At 47.1% G+C, this 18,190-nt stretch overlaps 1 protein-coding gene across 2 annotated transcripts in view; it reads left to right on the top strand.

Annotated features, from left to right (window-relative positions):
• The first annotated feature begins 8,878 nt into the window (after positions 1-8,878).
• LARGE1 (LARGE xylosyl- and glucuronyltransferase 1) overlaps positions 8,879-18,190 on the top strand; it is a 609,153-nt gene continuing 599,841 nt past the window's right edge. For both annotated transcript variants that reach the window (XM_019961264.2, XM_070788583.1), the window contains exon 1: positions 8,879-9,017. The gene's annotated coding sequence lies outside the window, so the exon portion shown is untranslated. The remainder of the gene's footprint in view (positions 9,018-18,190) is intronic.

The following is an 18,190-nucleotide window of genomic DNA, read 5'->3' as shown; positions in this document are numbered from 1 at the left end:
TCTGTGCGACCCCATAGACGGCAGCCCACAAGGCTCCCCCGTCCCTGGGATTCTCCAGGCAAGAACACTGGAGTGGGTTGCCATTTCCTTCTCCAATGGATGAAAGTGAAAAGTGAAAGCGAAGTCGGTCAGTTGTGTCCAACTCTTCACGACCCCATGGACTGTAGCCTACCAGGCTCCTCCTTCCATGGGATTTTCCAGGCAAGCGTACTGGAGTGGGTTGCCATTGCCTTCTCTGACTTAAGGTCCTGTGAGCTGGGTATTCTGTCACTGGCAGCTCAAAGCAATCCTAACCGATACAAACTGGGTTTTCTGTCTCTGAGTGCTCTGCTGTTCTCCATGTCAGTCACATCCTTTGTGGCAGCAAAATCACTGCAGTTTTGTATCTGTGGATCACGTGGTCCAGAGGTGACAGAATCTTTTCAGTAGTCCAGCATCCCAAAGTCCCAAGAGTCACCTTGATTGAACCAGCCTAGATAATCTACTAGGCTTTGCACCAAGATGGTCATCAGGAGTATGGAATGCATGGAAGAGCTTATGCTATTCAGGGTCTACTCCTGGAATGAAGGAGAGGTCAGGTCAGGTGCAGACAAAAATCTGGATTCTTTTAGCAAAGGCTGTTAGTACCTTGCTCATCTCTCCTAGACCCATCTCCTTGGGGATCACCTCCATCTGTGATGGACAAGTTCCATATACACTAAAGGTTTCCTACTTAGGCACCTGTGACTCTCTGCTGTGGGTATGCTCTGACCAGGGGAGCATGGTAGAACTACTAGGAACTGACCAATTTCCAGGAATAACCCTCAAGAAGGAAGAGATTTGGAGGGTAAATACCCCTCTAGATTTCTTGGTCCTTAATGGGACAATTCCAAGTTATTTTCTATACCTATTCTGTCCAACACAGTAGGCAGTAACCTCATGTGGCTATTTAAATGCAAACTGATGAATATTAAAATAAAAGATTTAGTGTCTAAGTCACACTAGTCTCAATTCAACTGCATAGTACTCACAGATGGCTAGTGGCTGCCATATTGGACAGGGCAAACATATAACATTTTCATCACAGGTAAGTTTTTTTTCTTTTTTTTTTTTTTGGACAATGGTGTTGTATACAGGGGCTTCTCAGGTGCCTCAGGGGTAAAGAATCTTCCAGCCAAGCAGGAGACATGGGTTCCATCCCTGGGTAGGGAAGATCCCCTGGAGAAGGAAACAGTAACCCACCCCAGTATTCTTGCCTGGGAAATCCCTCGGTCCATGGGGTGCTGGTGTGCTACACGAGGTCAAAAAGAGTCAGACACAACTTAGCGACTAAACAACAACAGCAACATTCTACACAATCTCTTAGGGGGTCCTTACCAGAAGAGCACCATTGACAGTTTATTGATTCACCCCTTATTGGTCTTCCTCCCTTTCCTATTTCATTTCCTCACTCTCATTGAAGCTTCCAAATAAGTTTCTTGCCCCTAAACCTTTGTCTCAGTGTTTACTTTGTGGGGAGCACTGCTAACATAATACCCTTGGGATAAGAAAGGGGACACAGGATGTGGTTGACTACAAACAAAAGTCCTCTACAGTCTTTCTACTTAAAGTTTGGTCCGTGGACAGGAACTAGATGCCAAAGCAGAATGCTGGGCCCTACTCTAGGCCTGCTGAATCAGTGTTAACCTTTTAACAAAATTCCCTAGTGATCTGTACGCACGTCGAGGTTTGAGATGTCCTGATCTATGAGTCCTTTAGACAGAGAGAGGGAAAAAAAGCAAGACCTGATAAAATATACCCACACAACTATGACAGCTTTTTAAACAGAGGTTTTTCTGCTTAAAAGTCCCCAAAGGCATGTGCCATCATCTTTTATTTCAGAACTTCAATTTCTTTACCAATGTTTGATTTTTTTGCTTCTTTTGAGGGTCTTGTGATCCATTAGCTTGAGGTCCCCTTATCTTTATGGGGGCCATGATCTCAGGAGAAAAACTCACTCTGTGCTTTATTTTTTTTTTTTAAACCCAAGTGCATTTTATTAAGATGCAAATTGTACAAAAATATCTGGTATTTTATTTCACTTTGTCATCATCTGTATTACAAGCAATAATAAAATTTCCTATACTTCTCCCTTCCAAAAATTAAAAAAAATTCCTTCTTTTAAAAAGTTAGTTATTTATCTCAAAAAACCTATCATTAAGGCCAGAAAGGAGATTCAGTCAGAACCTCCCTAGAGTCTAAAACTCAGGAAACACTTTAATACTGAGGAAGGTCTTGTTTATAACTGCCTCTAGATTTAATCTAAACTCAGTGGATAAAGGAGCATATTAAGATTTTCCATGAAATTTATTCTTTTATTCTCTTATTTCAAGTGCACATTTGTAATGACCCACAGTAATAGTGTGGGGTGTTTTCCGTTCCATCTTAAAACAATTCAAGGATAATGAATTAGTACCTAAGTAAAGGACCATCTGTTACTCTTGTACTTTAAATTCATCTCTTTAGCACTGATGTTTCCTTCCTGTCTTCAGAGGGGCTTTGAGTTCCCAGTTGAGCATTTTGTCATAAGGTGATCAGGGTGCTATATACCTGGCAAGGTTTTCCTCTAATGGATTTTCACAGTCAGTGAGTGAATAAACTCTCTCTCCTAAAGACAATAGGATTCTCCATCTAGAACCAAATTTGTTCTCATTAGCTGGCTCTGAGGCTTTCAGTGGCAAGTTTTCTGGATGTTAATAATGCTATTTTGAGAATACCTGTACCTTACCTGCTTAATGAACATGATGATGGAAAAGCAAACTATTTTTCATTCCACTAAGAAAGACTTCATGCCCATTCCCTGTCTCATGTTTCAGTTCTAGACTTGCTTTGCTTTTTGTGAAATTATGTTCAAATCACACTTCCATTAGTGTTAATTTGGTGGCTTTTGCAATGGTCTTTAATTCTTCAGCTAGCAAGTAGCTTGTTCCCTGCTTATCCCTGATGGAGGCATTTTGTTTGGCTCAGGAATGTCTTTTGAATACTGGCTTCAGTGACAGAAGAGTGTCACAAACGGTGCTTAAATTTACACCTTAAACGTATCTGGAAAGGACATCTGTTGTATCAGCAGATTATTTATACAGTACTGGTTAATTAAAGAATAATCAGGCTTCTCCATATATGTGCAATCTGAGTGCTGTTTGATTCTTGATCCTCATAAAAGACATCTTAATCTTATTTACTGGGAAGATGTGGGAAATACATTATGTGACAGCTAAGGATTTGGAAGCCCTGAAAATGTGATTGCTAGATATTAAAGTCTAGGAAAAATTTGGGGCAACTTTATGTATGGTCAGGCTGATATTCAGTTGTTTTGAAAAATAAAACATTATTGTTAAAATATTAAAATATTTCCACATTGGCTGTTAAGTGTTTCCAGAGGTAAGCTCCCCCACCACACACACACGATTCCTGCTATACCCTGCCTCACCACCCCAGCAGCCACTGTTTTCCCCCCAAGGAATCTCCACCTTCCTCCTACCTCTAAAATTTTACCATTAAATCCACTAAAGATTTAACACCTGGCCTTCCGGGTTCTTCTGATCTCAAGGAGATAGCAGTGAGCAATGGCTTGGACGGAGAAGGCAATGGGATCCCACTCCAGTACTCTTGCCTGGAAAATCCCATGGACGGAGGAGCCTGGAAGGCTGCAGTCCATGGGGTTGCTAAGAGTTGGGCACGACAGAGCGACTTCACTTTCACTTTTCACTTTCATGCATTGGAGAAAGAAATGGCAACCCACTCCAGTGTTCTTGCCTGGAGAATCCCAGGGACGGGGGAGCCTGGTGGGCTGCCGTCTATGGGGTCGCACAAAGTCGGACACGACTGAAGCGACTTAGCAGCAGCAGCAGCAGCAGCAATGGCTTGGAGTGAGATCTTAGTTCCCTGCCCAGGCAATGAACTTGGGTAGCCTGGTGAAAAAATCAGAAATCCTAGCCACTAGACCAGGAAGGGTTAGAGGCTAGAGGCAAAGTTTCCCTGGCTTTTGTTCCATTTGAAAGTAAAAATGTTTCAAGGAGGCAAAAACTGTAAAAACAAGTAAAAAGTTTATTATTAGAGATATAGCCTAACAAGTTGGAGAGGGCACAAAGAAACAGTTTATTGAAGACAGAAGCAAGGCAGAGATGCACACCTGGGGAGAAAAGGGTGTGGGTATCGTCCCTAATGGGGAGGAGTGCCCCAGAGAGGTGACCATTACTTACATAGAGCACTTCTTCTGGGCCTGTGTTTCCCTTTGGCCAATCATCTCATTGCTTTCACATCTGACTTGTCCTAGGTGCCTCCTTGGCATGCATGCACATCTTTTAATCAAGAAGGATTCCAACACAGAGGCCTATGGGAAGGTTGACAATCCCTTATGGGGTGGCACCTCTCCTTTTTGACCCCTAAGGAGACTTTCTGCGCATGAATAATCAAGGAAGTCTCCTTGACCTGGAGAGTGAGAAATACATGGTTTCTTTATCTTTTATTCAAGCAGGACGCAGCTCTTCCTCACTCCTGTCATCACCTTTATCTTGGAGTGTCTGCCCACAGGGGGCAGTTTTCAGCTGCTCAGCCTGGGGACCTTCTATCTCAAGCCTCACTTCTAGGACTTTGGTTATTGCTAGTGCCCCTGTGGCTAGCTGGCTTTCCATAAGTTGGCTGGTGGATGTTCTGCTATACAGGTTGCTTAAAGTTTTTTCATGTCACCCCTGTGATTTATTACTGTGAGGATTCATTCATCTTGCTACCTATCACTTGAACATTCAAAGCATTCAGAAAACAGCCCTACAATCTTAGAAGGAAGGTTCTATTTGGAATAGTAAAAATAACTGAGTCGACTTAAAGTGGGTAAGACTGGCCACTTTCATCTCAATGAATCCAATATTCCTTTTACTGTTGTATTTTTTGGAGGCAAGCAGAGTGGGGCAAATATTCTTCACTCGTCAGTCAAAATGAGACTCTGGTCTTTTAAGACGTAATGCTCAACTTTCCTCCAAACTTTGCACCATGCTCCTAACTTGTTTTTAGATTCCAGTTTCATTAGTACCCAGAAAATAAGACCTGGAAAAACAGAGGTGAGAGCAGGTTTTTCTCCTTCCTCTTTGAGATGCTTTTAGGGCCCCCTAGTGGCTGTTTTGAAATAGGTTTCTTATGATTAGATCTCCTTGACCCTGATTTTTTTTTTTTTTTGAAGAGACCTTTTTGAATCTCTCCTATGACAGGTGCAATAACAGTATGGAGATAAATAGATAACAGTCGGTTTAGAGGGCTCAATATTTTTTTCAGTTCTCAGCTCTTAACAAAAGCAGTGTAGATTCCTTAGAAATAACAGATATATCACCTTACCTATTCTGTTCTGCATTCCTCATACTATATCATAGCTGAAATCCTTTGAAGACATTTATATTTGGTTTGTGTCAAAGGGCTATAATTCATAGGCAAGTACATCCTACTTTTGGAGATAAAGATATAGATACAGGTATAGATAAAATCTCCCACTGGTGGGGGAAGAAATTCTTCAAATGTGGGGTTTGACGTGATATTAACTAACAGAAGGGTTCAGTTTGTGGAATAATTCAGTCTGGCAACATTCCTATCATTTACAGTATTAGATATTCCACTGACTTTAAAACACTGCAAAACTGAACTGACAGAGGAAAGCTTTTACATGTTTAAGGTGCTTACTGACTGATGCAAGTAATTTTTGTGAAACCCCTGAATAATGAATGTACCTTACTGATCAAGGTGACTATTATTCCCTTCCCTACCATGGTCATATTTTTCTTTCTAAAATCAAATCTCAAGAATACACTATATTGGGGTAATCATAATGGAGATGTTTATTTCCCACATGCTTATCTTTTAGTTTCTGATGTTATTCTATTGTTTTCCCCTTTGCTTGTAAATTTCAGGTCTCTCCTTTGTCAGTCACATTACTCTTATTCATATGCTAATATAATAATGTATTTTACACCACTAATAAATTGAAGCAAAGCAATGAATAAAAAGAAAGCCCAAATTCTTGCCATAACTTTACCCGGATCTGAGGCGAGGGTTGGACTAGCGGGGAGTAGGAGGAAGCAAGGACAGTCGGCCGCAAAAAATAAAAATGATCCCCTTGTTTTCAGCGAGTTCTAGAACAGAGCTGCACGTCACAGGAAGAGAGGAGCAGCTTTCGAGCTAAAAGGGTTGGCATTAAACTTTGACACCTAAATGGCCTCTAAGGATATTAGATAGTATTTAATCATTTAATATTCTCCGACACAGTAATGGCATCAAAACCAGAGATCTCCTATCCCTGCAAATGTGCAGGGTCAGACTCGTCCCCGCGGAGGTAAGACAGCAGGACCCCAGCTTCATAGTTAACTTATCCCAAAGCTCCAATGCAAACGTTTTTTACTCCTTCGCCGGGGCCGCTGCTGTGCAACCACTACCTTCTTTTCGCATTCTCCTCGGCTCGGTGTGCCACAGAGATTAGGTAAACTGCGCTCCGAAGCTGGACAAGAGCGGGTGGTGGTGTTGCTCGCGGTGTAAGTTGGGGTGGGTGGGTTGGGGAGTCGTTGCTAAAAGAGGCTGGAAAGAAGGGAGCGGGTGGGGGGAAGGGTCCTGGCGATGACTCGGGTTATTGAGGCAGGAGTCAGCTCCCGAGCGGAGCGAGGGACAAACGTCCGGAGCCCTTGGGTCCCCAGCCTGACCTCTGGGGAATGTGGTCAGCGCAGCACCCCGAGCTCGGCGTCCTTTCCTTACGCACCCACTCCCTTCCCCACCCTTGTACTTTCTCTTTTTGCCTCCTTTCCTTGCCTCTTCCAAGAACTAGGGTGGGCTTTCCGCTGCCTCCTCTGAAACCCAGGCTAAGAGAGCCCCGCGCGGAGGCGAGGCGGAGACCCGGCTGCCCACCCGGCTGGGGAGAGGTGGGGACCCTGGGGGGGAAGGGGACCCCAGAAGCTCTGGGACCGAGCTGAGGAAAAACCCAGGAGCTGGATCGCGCGCCGGAGCTCCGGGCTCCCAGAGTTGTCCATCCTTCTCCCTGTCTCTCTGCTTTCTCCGTCTCTGGGTTTTCTCTCCGGGCCTCCACGTTCCAGCCACCCTCACCGCCCCCCTCCCCCCAACCCCCGGCCCAACCGATTTCACCCTTTCCTTCCTATAGAGAAGTCTCGGCGACCCACGCTGGTCTTTAGGATTGGGAGGCTGGAAGTCCATTCAATGGGATCCTGCGCTCGGGATTCTTATGCCGAGAGGGAAAGAGCAAGAATGAAATCAGAACAGGGAGGGGGCGTGTTGTGCTTGCATGGGGGTGTGTGTGTAGCGTGGGGGGTGGGGGGGCGCAAAGAAATGCAGTTTCCCCGAAAGAATACGGAGCCTTGGACCGGATTCTTGAATACGTAGCTCCAAATGATGCTGTCAAAGCCCTTCAACGTGGCTTCTCGCAGCCTCAGCCTGTCCCATATCCTGCCCACCTTCGAGAGGAGCGGCGACCCGAGTAAAAGTGGAGGCGGGGAAACTTCCTACTTTCCACGACGGCTGCTTTGTATAAGCAGGCGTGGACAGGCTGCACGGCCTTGCGAGCTTGCAACACGAGTGTCTACGGCAGCAGCTGCGGACCCGTCCCGCTTCCCTTCCCCCTCTTTCCGCGAGGCTCGCCAAGCCCGAGGCGGCCGGGAGCGGCCCGGCTGGGGAGGGAGAAGGGCGGGGAGCTCCCAGCTTGCACCCTTTCATCTCGGCCCGGGCCAGAATCCCGGCTCCGGGTGTTGCTTCCGCCTGCGTGCGAGAGAGCAGAAGAAGTAGAAGGGAGGAGCCTCGCCCGGGGGCGGAGCCTAGGCGGGGGGCGGCCGCTAGGTCCGTGAGGCTGAGGCGCCTGCAATTGGCCGGTCCCGCCGTCACGGGGTGGAGGCGGGCGCCGAGGCGGGCACTGGCCCCGCCCCCGCTCGGAGCCCGGCCGGGGCTCGCGGTCCCCCCCAGCTGCACAGACATGACACAGACACACAGTCACTGCAGCTGCTGAGCGAGCCCGGCGCCCTGGGCACGCGGCGGCGGGGCCAGCCCAGACCCCGGACCCCAACGCTCGCCCGTCCGCACCCCCGCCGAGCCCCGCGCGGCGGCCCCCGCCTGGTCCGGCGCGCGAGGCGGGGATCGCGCGCCGGCTCCGGCCAGCGGCGCCCGGCTGCCTGCGGCGGCTGCAGCGACCGCCCAGCTCCGAGTGCCGGGCGCTCGGGGAAGCCGGCGCGTTTCGGAGGCGGCGGCGGCGGCCGAGGCCGGCGAGCGCTCCCGGAGGCAGCGGGGCCGCCCGCCTCGGCTCCCCGCACCCACTGCTCTGCGCCCCGCCTCCGCTCCGGTGACCTTCCCGGGGCGCCTCCCCCGGGCCCCGCGCCCCCGGCCCCGCGCCCCAGGCCGGGGCGAGGCCCTCTCCAGCGTCTCCTTACCGCGGAGCCGCGGGCGGGCGGCGCAGGCCCGGGGGGAGGGGGCGCCGCGGCCGGTTGCAGCCCCCTAGCCGCTGCGCTCTCGGTGCCCGGCCCGGCCGGACTGCCGCCGCTCCGCCGCCGCGCGGGAGCCCGGGCGCCCGAAGCTGGGGGCGCGGTTGCCGGGCAGGGAGCGGGCAGGCCCTGCCCTGAAGGGGCGAAGCGGCTCCGGGGAGCGCGGGAGGTGGAGCCGGCCCCGGCGGCCGCCCCGCGTCTCTCCCCAGCGCCACCTCTCCGGACCCCAGTCCGAGGCAGACCCAGGCCCCATCCCATGCGGGGCGCCCCCGGCTCGGAAGAGTCCGGGGGGCAGGGAGCAGCTCCAGGCAGCAGTGCCCAAGGGAGAGGAAGAAGAAACGGTGCTCAGCTCGAGCGGCCCGGACCCTCCCCGCCGCCTTCCGAGGCGGGGGCTGCCCCGAAGTCTGCGCTTGGCACCGACGCTCGGACTCGGGCGGCGCCTGCTGGGACCCCGACCCGGAACCCCTGCGCCTCGTAGGCGGCGGCGCCGCCGCGCCACCCGGCTCTTCCGCGGTCTCCCTCTGCCCAGCGGCAGTCACGGCCAAGGTAGGAACCCCGGGAGTGCGAGAGAGCCAGCGCGGGGCTCCCTGGTGAGCGGCGCCGGACAAGTTCTCCCGACCTGTGGCTGGTACTCCCTGTACTCAGGATGCCGGGGAAGAGGGAGGGAGTGAGGGAACACCCTCTGCCGCCTGGGCCCAGAGCCCTGGAGAGGCTGGAGTGAGAAGTCGCCGAGTTTCTGGAGTCCTGCTGGACTCGTCCCCGGGCCTGCCCTCCTCCTAGGCTCTCGGGCTGCTAACTGGAAGCAAGGAGGAATTTCCCGTTAACACCAGGAGGTGTTATCCACTCACCCTTTCCCATGCTGCTTGTTAGCTGTGAGCATCTGTGCTTTAGGGGAACCTGCTGTATTTGAAGCTGTCCCTTTGGGCGATCCCCACCAGCCTTTCCAGGCGTGATGCTGTGAAGAACTTTCTTTGCTCCATGTTGCAGAGTCGAGGCCAATTTGGGGTGAGAGCCACAGATTGCGAGTCCCTCGATTGGACAGTGCGATTTCGGTGACAGTGGTAGCTGGAGGCAGGAAACCCCATCAGTATCACCCCTATTAGACAAACCTGCTTGTGAGGGGTAGTCTCTAGGTAGCGATCCAGTCTTGTGAAAGTCATTGTTTCTGAAGGGTGGAATGACTCCAAAGTTTGTGCATTCTTAAGTTGTTTTGCTTACTGCCTTAGCACCTTCTTTGAAATTTTCCTCTTAAGGAACCTCAGTCCCCGCAAGCCTACCCTTGCCTGTTTGAAATTTACTGAACCCTTGAGCTTTCCTTGGAACGATCTGATTTTAAATGGGTCACCTAGGAGGGAGCAGATTGTCTCTCCTGCCCTGAATATGTCCCCCCGGGTGACCCTGTTAATGGGGATGGATTTTTTTTTTTTTTTTTTTTGGTCCCTGAGCTGATGTACCTCAGTTGAGCAGGTTTTTGCCCATTTCTGAATCTGTGAATTTTGTCACTCAGTCATTAAAATGAACCCCCGAGGGAGCAGGATAGCAGCTTACACTCTGCTTGAATGTCACAGGAAGTTTTCCAGGGTCCTATGTAAGTGCCCCCAGAGTGGGCTCTGGTGCCAGCTTCCTTCCTGGGTGGGAGTGGGACTGGGGAAGGGGCACCAGGTGGGCATTCGTCTTCCCTAAAGGCAAGTGCCAGCCCTCTTCGACACAGGTGAAAACCCAAAGTGCTTATTCACTCCCTGCCGGCAGTCACTTCAGGTTAATTTTCCTCCTCACCTCTCTTGCCTCCTTCCCACCTCAGGAGTCAGCTTTGATAGACTTAAGATAAAGGAAGATTCTAAATTGGGAAAGGAACACGTGGAGGTTTCTTCTCTCATCCCTCACAAATGGGTGACATGAATGAATTACTCACGGGCATGGAGAGTCCTTGCTGAGGACTAAAAAAAAAAACAAAACTGGCTTGAAGGTTTCACACGTCTTTTAGTGTACCTTTATTTTTCAAGAGTACTTTACACTTTAGTGAAAATTGCTTGCGGAGAACACACATTTATCGAGCCTGGCCCTATTAATTCCATCCCGGGAAGAAAACTAAATGGAACAGAGAGGCAAAATCGTCAAGGTTTAGCTCTTAGTGGGTTTTTGAGAATGGTAGGGAAAGGAAATAAATCTCCCTAGTGGTTTTAAAAGAAAATACGGTATCACTCTGGGATAAGTGGATGTTGCTAGCAAGTATGGCTAACACTGAATGAAGTGTGCTGGGTTGGGGGTTAACTTTTTGGCGTGGGATAATGCAGATTCCTTTGCCTTTTTAAAACATAACTTAGAAGGGCCTCCATAATGAAATGCAAGGTTTTTCCATATCATTGCAGGTCCCGGGAGTGCTTCCACCTCTTGGGAAGGAAGCGAAGGTTTCCTGTGGTTCTGGGATCCTGAGTCCTGCTTGAAAGTTGATGCAGGAGTGCCTCCATCCTTCCGCTTTGTACAGTGGCAGGACACTAGGGGGGACTAGTTTTCTATTCCATCACCGATGAAGAAAACACCAGGACCTGTGTTACAAAAGGCTGTGGTTTATCTTGAAAGCTCAGGAATCCAAGTTTTTGGTACCCAGTACATGCTTGCACTAATGAGTGGATTCTGAATGCTTAAGCAGTAGGCCTGCTTACATCTAAAGTGTCATTTGGGCAATGACAGGTGATCTACAAAGTACTGTGTGAGACTCTGAAAAGACTCGGTGATAATCTAAGTACATGAGGGCTATAAGTTTTGGGGAGACAGAACCTCCTGCAAACTCTCTCCTTGGGCATTAGATGATGGTCTCATTTCCCTGGGGGTTTGTAATCTTAACACCCCCTTTTGGTTTTTTGAGCTGTACATCTCCTGCTGTCTTCATAAAAACATGCCACCTCCATTCTAGTTGGTGCCTAAATTGACTCCATTAAGCTTAAAGTTTCTCACTGCCATTCCCTTAAAAGTACATGCCTGTATTTATACAGATGTAACAACTGTTGGCAGTGTGGCTGTGCGCTCATCTCAGGTGCTCTCTGTGCACTTTTAACAGTATTAAATCATTAGTGTCTAGGTGTTATGCAGCAAAAATGGAAGATAATTCTATTTCAGCTGAAGAACAAAGCTGCCTGGCCCAGGCTTACCCACCGTGGCCAAGTCTTATCAAAACTGACTCCAGAGATGGGCAGACAGGAAAGGTTGGAGAAAGAGTCCAAGAAGAGACTGCCCAGCTTGGAATACTGGCACAAAGAGAGGCAGATGTTGCCAAGATTTAGGAGTTACTGGAGTCTTAAAGACCCAGCACAGCATCAAGAATCAGACTCAGCCTTTGGGTCTGTGAAGCTGCTGGAGTCATTACATTTCCCAGAATTTTGGAGTCTAGTAGGCTGTATTTGTGATCCTTTACCCATATGTATAGTGCATATTTAAGTAGTTTGAGGAGAGCTACTGATGGGACCTAGGGGAAATGGTCAGCATAAAACTATTTCTGCTATCAAAGGCTTTGTAGATTGATTCTCCTAAGCACAGTATAGCCAGGGGGTAAGAGATTAGAACAGGAAAATAGAAAACTGGTCTTGGGGAAGGTGTGTCCTGTAATCTTAAGATATGAATTAAGTCTTGTGACTTTCAAGGAAGCCACGTGGCAGAGGTTGAGTAAGAAATTGACGCATGATTTGGGCCTCCTTTAGGGTCCAAGAATAAGGTGAAGGTGTGTTTGCAGCCAGGGATTCTCAGAGTGGGTGCACACAGGGTCATGGATGTAAGACTTAGGGGACTAAGAACTCCAGGTCACCCCCTCACCCCCAGCCCTTGACACCCTTGGTGATTCAGCCACCTCACAAGATCTGCTAGTGTTGATGAGGCTTTGAACCTCTGCTCCAGAGCATTTGACAGTGAGAGGCACTCAGGTCCTCTGTTCCTTCCTGACCCTACTGACATTTGGCGAGCAGGAGGCAGCAGCCAGTAAAGCTAAGGCTCGGAAGTGAAAGTCACTAAGTTGTGTCCAACTCCTTGCAACCCCATGGGCTGTAGCCTGCCAGGCTCCTCTATCCATGGAATTCTCCAGGCAAGAATACTGGAGTGGGTAGCCATTCCTTTCCCCAGGGGATCTTCTTGAGTGTATTCCAGGAGGCTTTTCTTCTTTTAACTTAGCAGATGATAACGGAACATCTGTCATGTGACAGATGCCATGCTCTGTGTGGAGGCTCCTGAGGGCCCATGATTAGTTTATAGTCTTCTGGGGGCAGGCAGACATTGAACCACTACAATGAGGTATTCTAGAGTACAGGTTTGTTTGAAGAATGAGCTTGAGTTTGCCAGGATAGTAGAATGGGAGGGAATGCCAGGCAGAAAGAACAGCATGGAAACCTTAAAATATGTAGTGTGAATGGAGAACAGTCAGTAGTGTGGCTGGAAGATAGGATGTTCTGGAAGAGGAAAGCTTGGTGTTACTTAGCAGGGAAATAATTTAACAGGATTCCTAGTTTCATGCTCTGTGTATTCAAGCTGTGGCAAGAATGATTGCTGGATAAGGTCCAAGAGTACCAGTTGATTATCCCACATTGTTATTAAAAGCAGAAAAGGACATTTTCTTTTTTTGTTCTTTATCCTACATGTAGCATTTTGCCTGTTTGTTGTTTTTTTTTAATAAACTATTAGCAATACAAATAAAGAAAAGGTCCCTTATCAACCATAAGTCTGTCCTCCTGTGTACATGAATTACATCTGCGCCTTTCATTAGGTGATTATGCAGCAGTGGGAGAAATGACAGTGTTACTTGACAAATGATACAGTGAGGGGGAAAATTCTTCCCTATGAGAGCAAATTCCATTTTGTCAGATTTGCTTCTGGGTAGAGTTATGGCTGCATTTAACCCTCAAAAAGCGTCTTGTGTTTGGATTGTCTCAGTTGTGGCCTCAACTTTCTTTGCTGTTGGAAAAGGAAGAGTTTTGTAGTATTGAGGATGGGCGTGCGTGTGCCCATGACTGTTTTGTGGGATGAAAACTTGAAGTGAGGAACAGAGGCATCCGTCTTCCTTGATGGCACTAGTGGTAAAGAACCCTCCTGCCAATGCAGGAGATGTAAGAAATGTGGGTTTGATCCCTGGGTTGGGAAGATCCCCTGGAGAAGGACATGGCAACCCACTCCTGGATTCTTGCCTGGAGAATCCCATGGACAAAGGAGCCTGGTCAGCTACAGTCCATGGGGTTGCAAAGAGTTGGACGTGACTGAAGCGACTTGGCACACACATACACACTGGCCAGAGGATATTAGAGAGAACGGAAAACCACAGTTGCAGTAGTGATCCCCAGGGTCAAATATATTTAGTTTTCCCAAAACAGTAGTCAGGATGAAAGTGAAAGTAGATGTCTCTCTCTCTCTCTCTCTCTGTGTATATGTTGTCTCTGTCATCCTTCCCTGAGTTCAATTGAGTTGACTGGGAGGCAGCAGAGTTTAGGTAAAATCTGGAGATCTGGGTTCACATCTTGCTTCAACTTATGCTGATTTGCACTTCCTGGCAAATAGATGGGAAAGCAATGGAAACAGTGAGAGACTTTATTTTCGTGGGCTCTAAAATCACTGCAGATGGTGACGGCAGTCTGAAATTAAAGGATGCTTGCTCCTTGGAAGAAAGGCTGTGCCCAACCTAGACAGCGTATCAAAAAGCAGAGACATTGCTTTGCTGACAAAGGTCTGTCTAGTCAAAGCTATGGTTTTTCCAGTGGTCATGTATAGATATGAGAGTTAGACTATAAACAAAGCTGAGCGCTGAAGAATTGATGCTTCTAAACTGTGGTGTTGGAGAGGACTCTTGAGAGTCCCTTGGACTGCAAGGAGATCCAATCAGTCCATCCTAAAGGCGATCAGTCCTGAATATTCATTGGAAGGACTGATGCTGAAGTTGAAACTTCAGTACTTTGGTCACGTGATGTGAAGAACTGACTCATTGGAAAAGATCCTGATGCTGGGAAAGATTGACGGCAGGAGGAGAGGGGGTCGACAAAGGATAAGATGGTTGGATGGTATCACTGACTCTATGGACTTGAATTTGAGCAAGCTCTGGGAGTTGGTTGTGGACCAGGGAAGCCTGGTGTGCTGCAGTCCATGGGGTTGCAAAGAGTCAGACACGACTGAGTGACTGAACTGAACTGATGCTGACTTACTGTGTGACCTTAGACTGTGTATTGACATCTCCGGGTGGCTTCGGGTGCTGTCTCCATACTTCATTGAGTTTTTTGTCTTGTAACTAGGAATGCAGAGGCCAGAGGAAGGGTTTGTCTAAGTTAGTGGCAAAGCCCAGAGTACTTAGGTTTTCTAGTTTTCTAGCTCTAAAATGGGAAGAGACCTGACCAGTTCAAAGGTGTACTGTACCTTGAATTATCAAACCACTGCAAGCATACGGTGATGAAGAAAAGAACCACAAAACCTTTGCTGTGTTGATTTTAGATTCCATAGAATTGTAGATTGCAATAGAATTTCTCTGATATGTTAGGCCATTGATATGCATCTGGGCTTGCTTGCTAAGTTCTGTATTATGGAAACCAGTGGGTTTGGAAGTATTATCTATTCTTTGAGAACTACATGATGATGATGCACTTTGTGATAAAAGCGATGCTGAAAATTGTAATTGTTTCCAAATTAAGTAGATAAAAGCTGAGTTGACCCTGTGGCATTTTGCAAAGCCTGGACTCTAACAGGGAAAGGGGAACCTTCTCATTTCGCCTGGGAGATTACCTTGTAGGGGAGATGTGGGGTGAGTGTGAAGGGAGGAATTTTGGGAAGAAAAACAGATGCAGAAAAGCAATTGTGTCGAAGTAGAAGTCAGGAAAATTGCAAACCAACTTAACTTTAAGCCTTCAAATTTGTGTTGCTAGAAAGAAGTTTCCTCACCACTCTGGCTCTGATGCTCTCCTGGGTAGAAAGGGCTGTGCTTATTGGAAAGAGGAGATTAGAAGTAAGTGCAATTGTAAATATAAGGTTTGTGGCATTATTATTTCAATATTGAAGCTAAGTGGCCTATTTTAGGAGAATTGGGAGAATTTTTTTCAATCTTTAACTGTTTATTTTGTAATTGTAGCTAAGCATAGGAATGCCCTGTTTTAGGAGAATTTGGCTTATAAATCTGATTTTTAGAAGCAAATAATTCAAAGGAAGTAATTAGGGTACAAAAGTATTTTTATTTTACAAAAATGATTCATAGCAAAGCTTTTTGTAATAGTTCCTTTATTGTATTTCAGGTTATTTGAGTAACACAATCATGATGGACACTTTTGAGAGCCTTGCCTATTATAGGAAAACCAAGGATTTTTCAAATATAAACTTTTCAAGGAATAGAACTATCATAACCCCCAGCAATCCCACTACTGGGCATATACCTTGAGAAAACCATAGTTGAAAGAGATACATGTATCTCAGTGTTCATTGTAGCACTTTTTACAATAGCTAGGACATGGAAGCAACCTAGATGTCCATCAACAGATGAATGGATACAGAAATTGTGGTACACATTTACAATGAAATATTACTCAGCTATAAAAAACATATTCAAGTCAGTCCTAATGCGATACATGAACCTAGAGCCTATTATACAAGTAAAGTAAAACAGAAAGACAAATATTGTATATTAATGCATGCATATGGAATCTAGAAAGATGGCGCTGATGAACCCATTTGCAGGGCAGTAATGGAGATGCAGACATAGAGAACAGACTTGTGGGCACAATGGGGGAAGAAGAGAATGGGACGAATTGAGAGAATAGCATGGTAACATATACATTACCATATGTAAAATAGATAGCAAATGTGAATTTGCTGTATAACACAGGGAGCTCAGGGCTTCCCTGGTGGCTCAGATGGTAAAGAAGCCACCTGCAGTGTGGGAGGCCTGGGTTCAATTCCTGGGTTGGGAAGATACCCTGGAGGAGGGCATGTCATCCCACTCCACTATTCTTGCCTGGAAAATCCCCATGTACAGAGAAGCCTGACCCGTGACAGTCCATGGGGTCGCAAAGAGTTTGACATGACTGAGTGCCTAAGCACAGCACAGGGAGCTCAACTCATATCTATAACAACCTAGAGGGGTGGAATGGGGTGGGAGATGGGGAGGGGGGTTCAGGAGGGAGGGGACATACGTATACCTGTGGCTGATTCGTGTTGATGTGTGGCAGAGGCCAACACAATATTGTAGAGCAAGTGTCCTCCAATAATTGTATTTTGTTCCCTACTTCTCAGTATTGTACAGGTATAACCTTTGGTGATTATAGTTAACTCAAAACAAAACAAAACACCTACTTCAGTATTCTAACAAATAATACCAGCTTCTCCTGCCAAGGAGCCTAATATTGAACTGTGTTACGGAAAAGAAGTAGTTGCATAAACTTTGTAACCACTGACTGCATAGTGTTACTTTGCTTGCTTACCTACTGGGGCCAGTTTGTCAGTTTAACCACCATTCCTCCTGGCGATTTCAGTCATAACTTCCTAACTATCCATCTGCATGAGTTCCTCAACCACCCTCATGTTCTATGTCTTAGGACATACCAGGAACAGAAGTGGTTTAAAAAGTAAATTGAGTTAGAGTTTCCAGGCTTCTGAGTTTTCCTAGTTGGAGAGACATGGAATTAATTTTGTTCCACCGAAGTATACAGTTGAGGCGATATGCATGAGACATTTACAAAAAAATCGAAATCGTGCTCACTTGCTGGCTCCTTTTTCCCTGCCCTGAAATATCTAGGGCTTTTGGGTTTTGGTTTTTTTTTCCTTTATCTCTTGTGAAAGTTTCCAAAAAAGAATTGGTTCTAGGAATGAAAGAAAATGGAAGGCGTTTAAGGCTCCAGAGGTAATTTTGGGCAACCTGGAGTGGTAGATAATCACAGGCTGGGGTGAGAATGGGATGTGCAGTCTCACCCATAATTTTAGCTTCTCGTGTCACATTATGGGGCCATGCTTTGGATGGGCAGCAAACGCAGATGGAGATGGAACCTGGGCTACTGGATGGAGCCTGCCCTTAACAGAGCCCTTTATTTTGACATCCCCAGGCCAATTGGAAAGAAAGGACTTTCGCTGATCTTTCTCATGCTAAATGGTAGCCTGAGAATTTAGGGGGATTTCATTCTTACTCTTCTTTTTTTTTTTTTTTTAAATTCAGTAGCCAATCATGGACTCTTTAGTGTTACTCTGTGGTTAGGGACTGCCTTGATGCATTAGACACATGTTTGTTATTATTGAGGTTAACATTTTTGTGGCTAACTGGGAACCATCCCCTCCTGCTTTTGTTTCCAGAACAGTTGCATAGATCTTTAATCTGCCAACACTATTTGTGTACCAGCCTCCTTGACTGATGCCAGCTCTCCTCCGGGAAGGGAATGGTATTTCGTGGCTGCTTGAGGAGCCAAAACAGGCGCAGGCTGAGTGATTCACAGGGTGGGGCTTCTCTCGCCTACAAGCATGGCGCCTGTCACTTAGTGGGTCTGCAGTGAATAAACAGTTGTGTCCACACAGCATGATTTGCTGGCAGAGTTGTGTTTCCAGCTTCAGAGTCGGGTGATGGGGAGAGATAGCTGAGTGGATACTGGTGGACTCACAGACATGGGCTTCTTGAGGTCTCTGCCGAATGCTGTTATCTTAAAAATGCGAGGGACATTTCAGATCAGCGAAATGAATTCTCTTAGGGGTTCATTGTTGTGGTTCAGACATTGATGACTTTGTAAAAA

The sequence above is a fragment of the Bos indicus genome, chromosome 5 (genome assembly GCF_029378745.1).
Source record: "Bos indicus isolate NIAB-ARS_2022 breed Sahiwal x Tharparkar chromosome 5, NIAB-ARS_B.indTharparkar_mat_pri_1.0, whole genome shotgun sequence".
NCBI lineage: Eukaryota > Metazoa > Chordata > Mammalia > Artiodactyla > Bovidae > Bos > Bos indicus.
The sequence above is the reverse complement of the archived record's forward strand: the minus strand, read 5'-3'. Positions and strand labels throughout refer to the sequence as shown.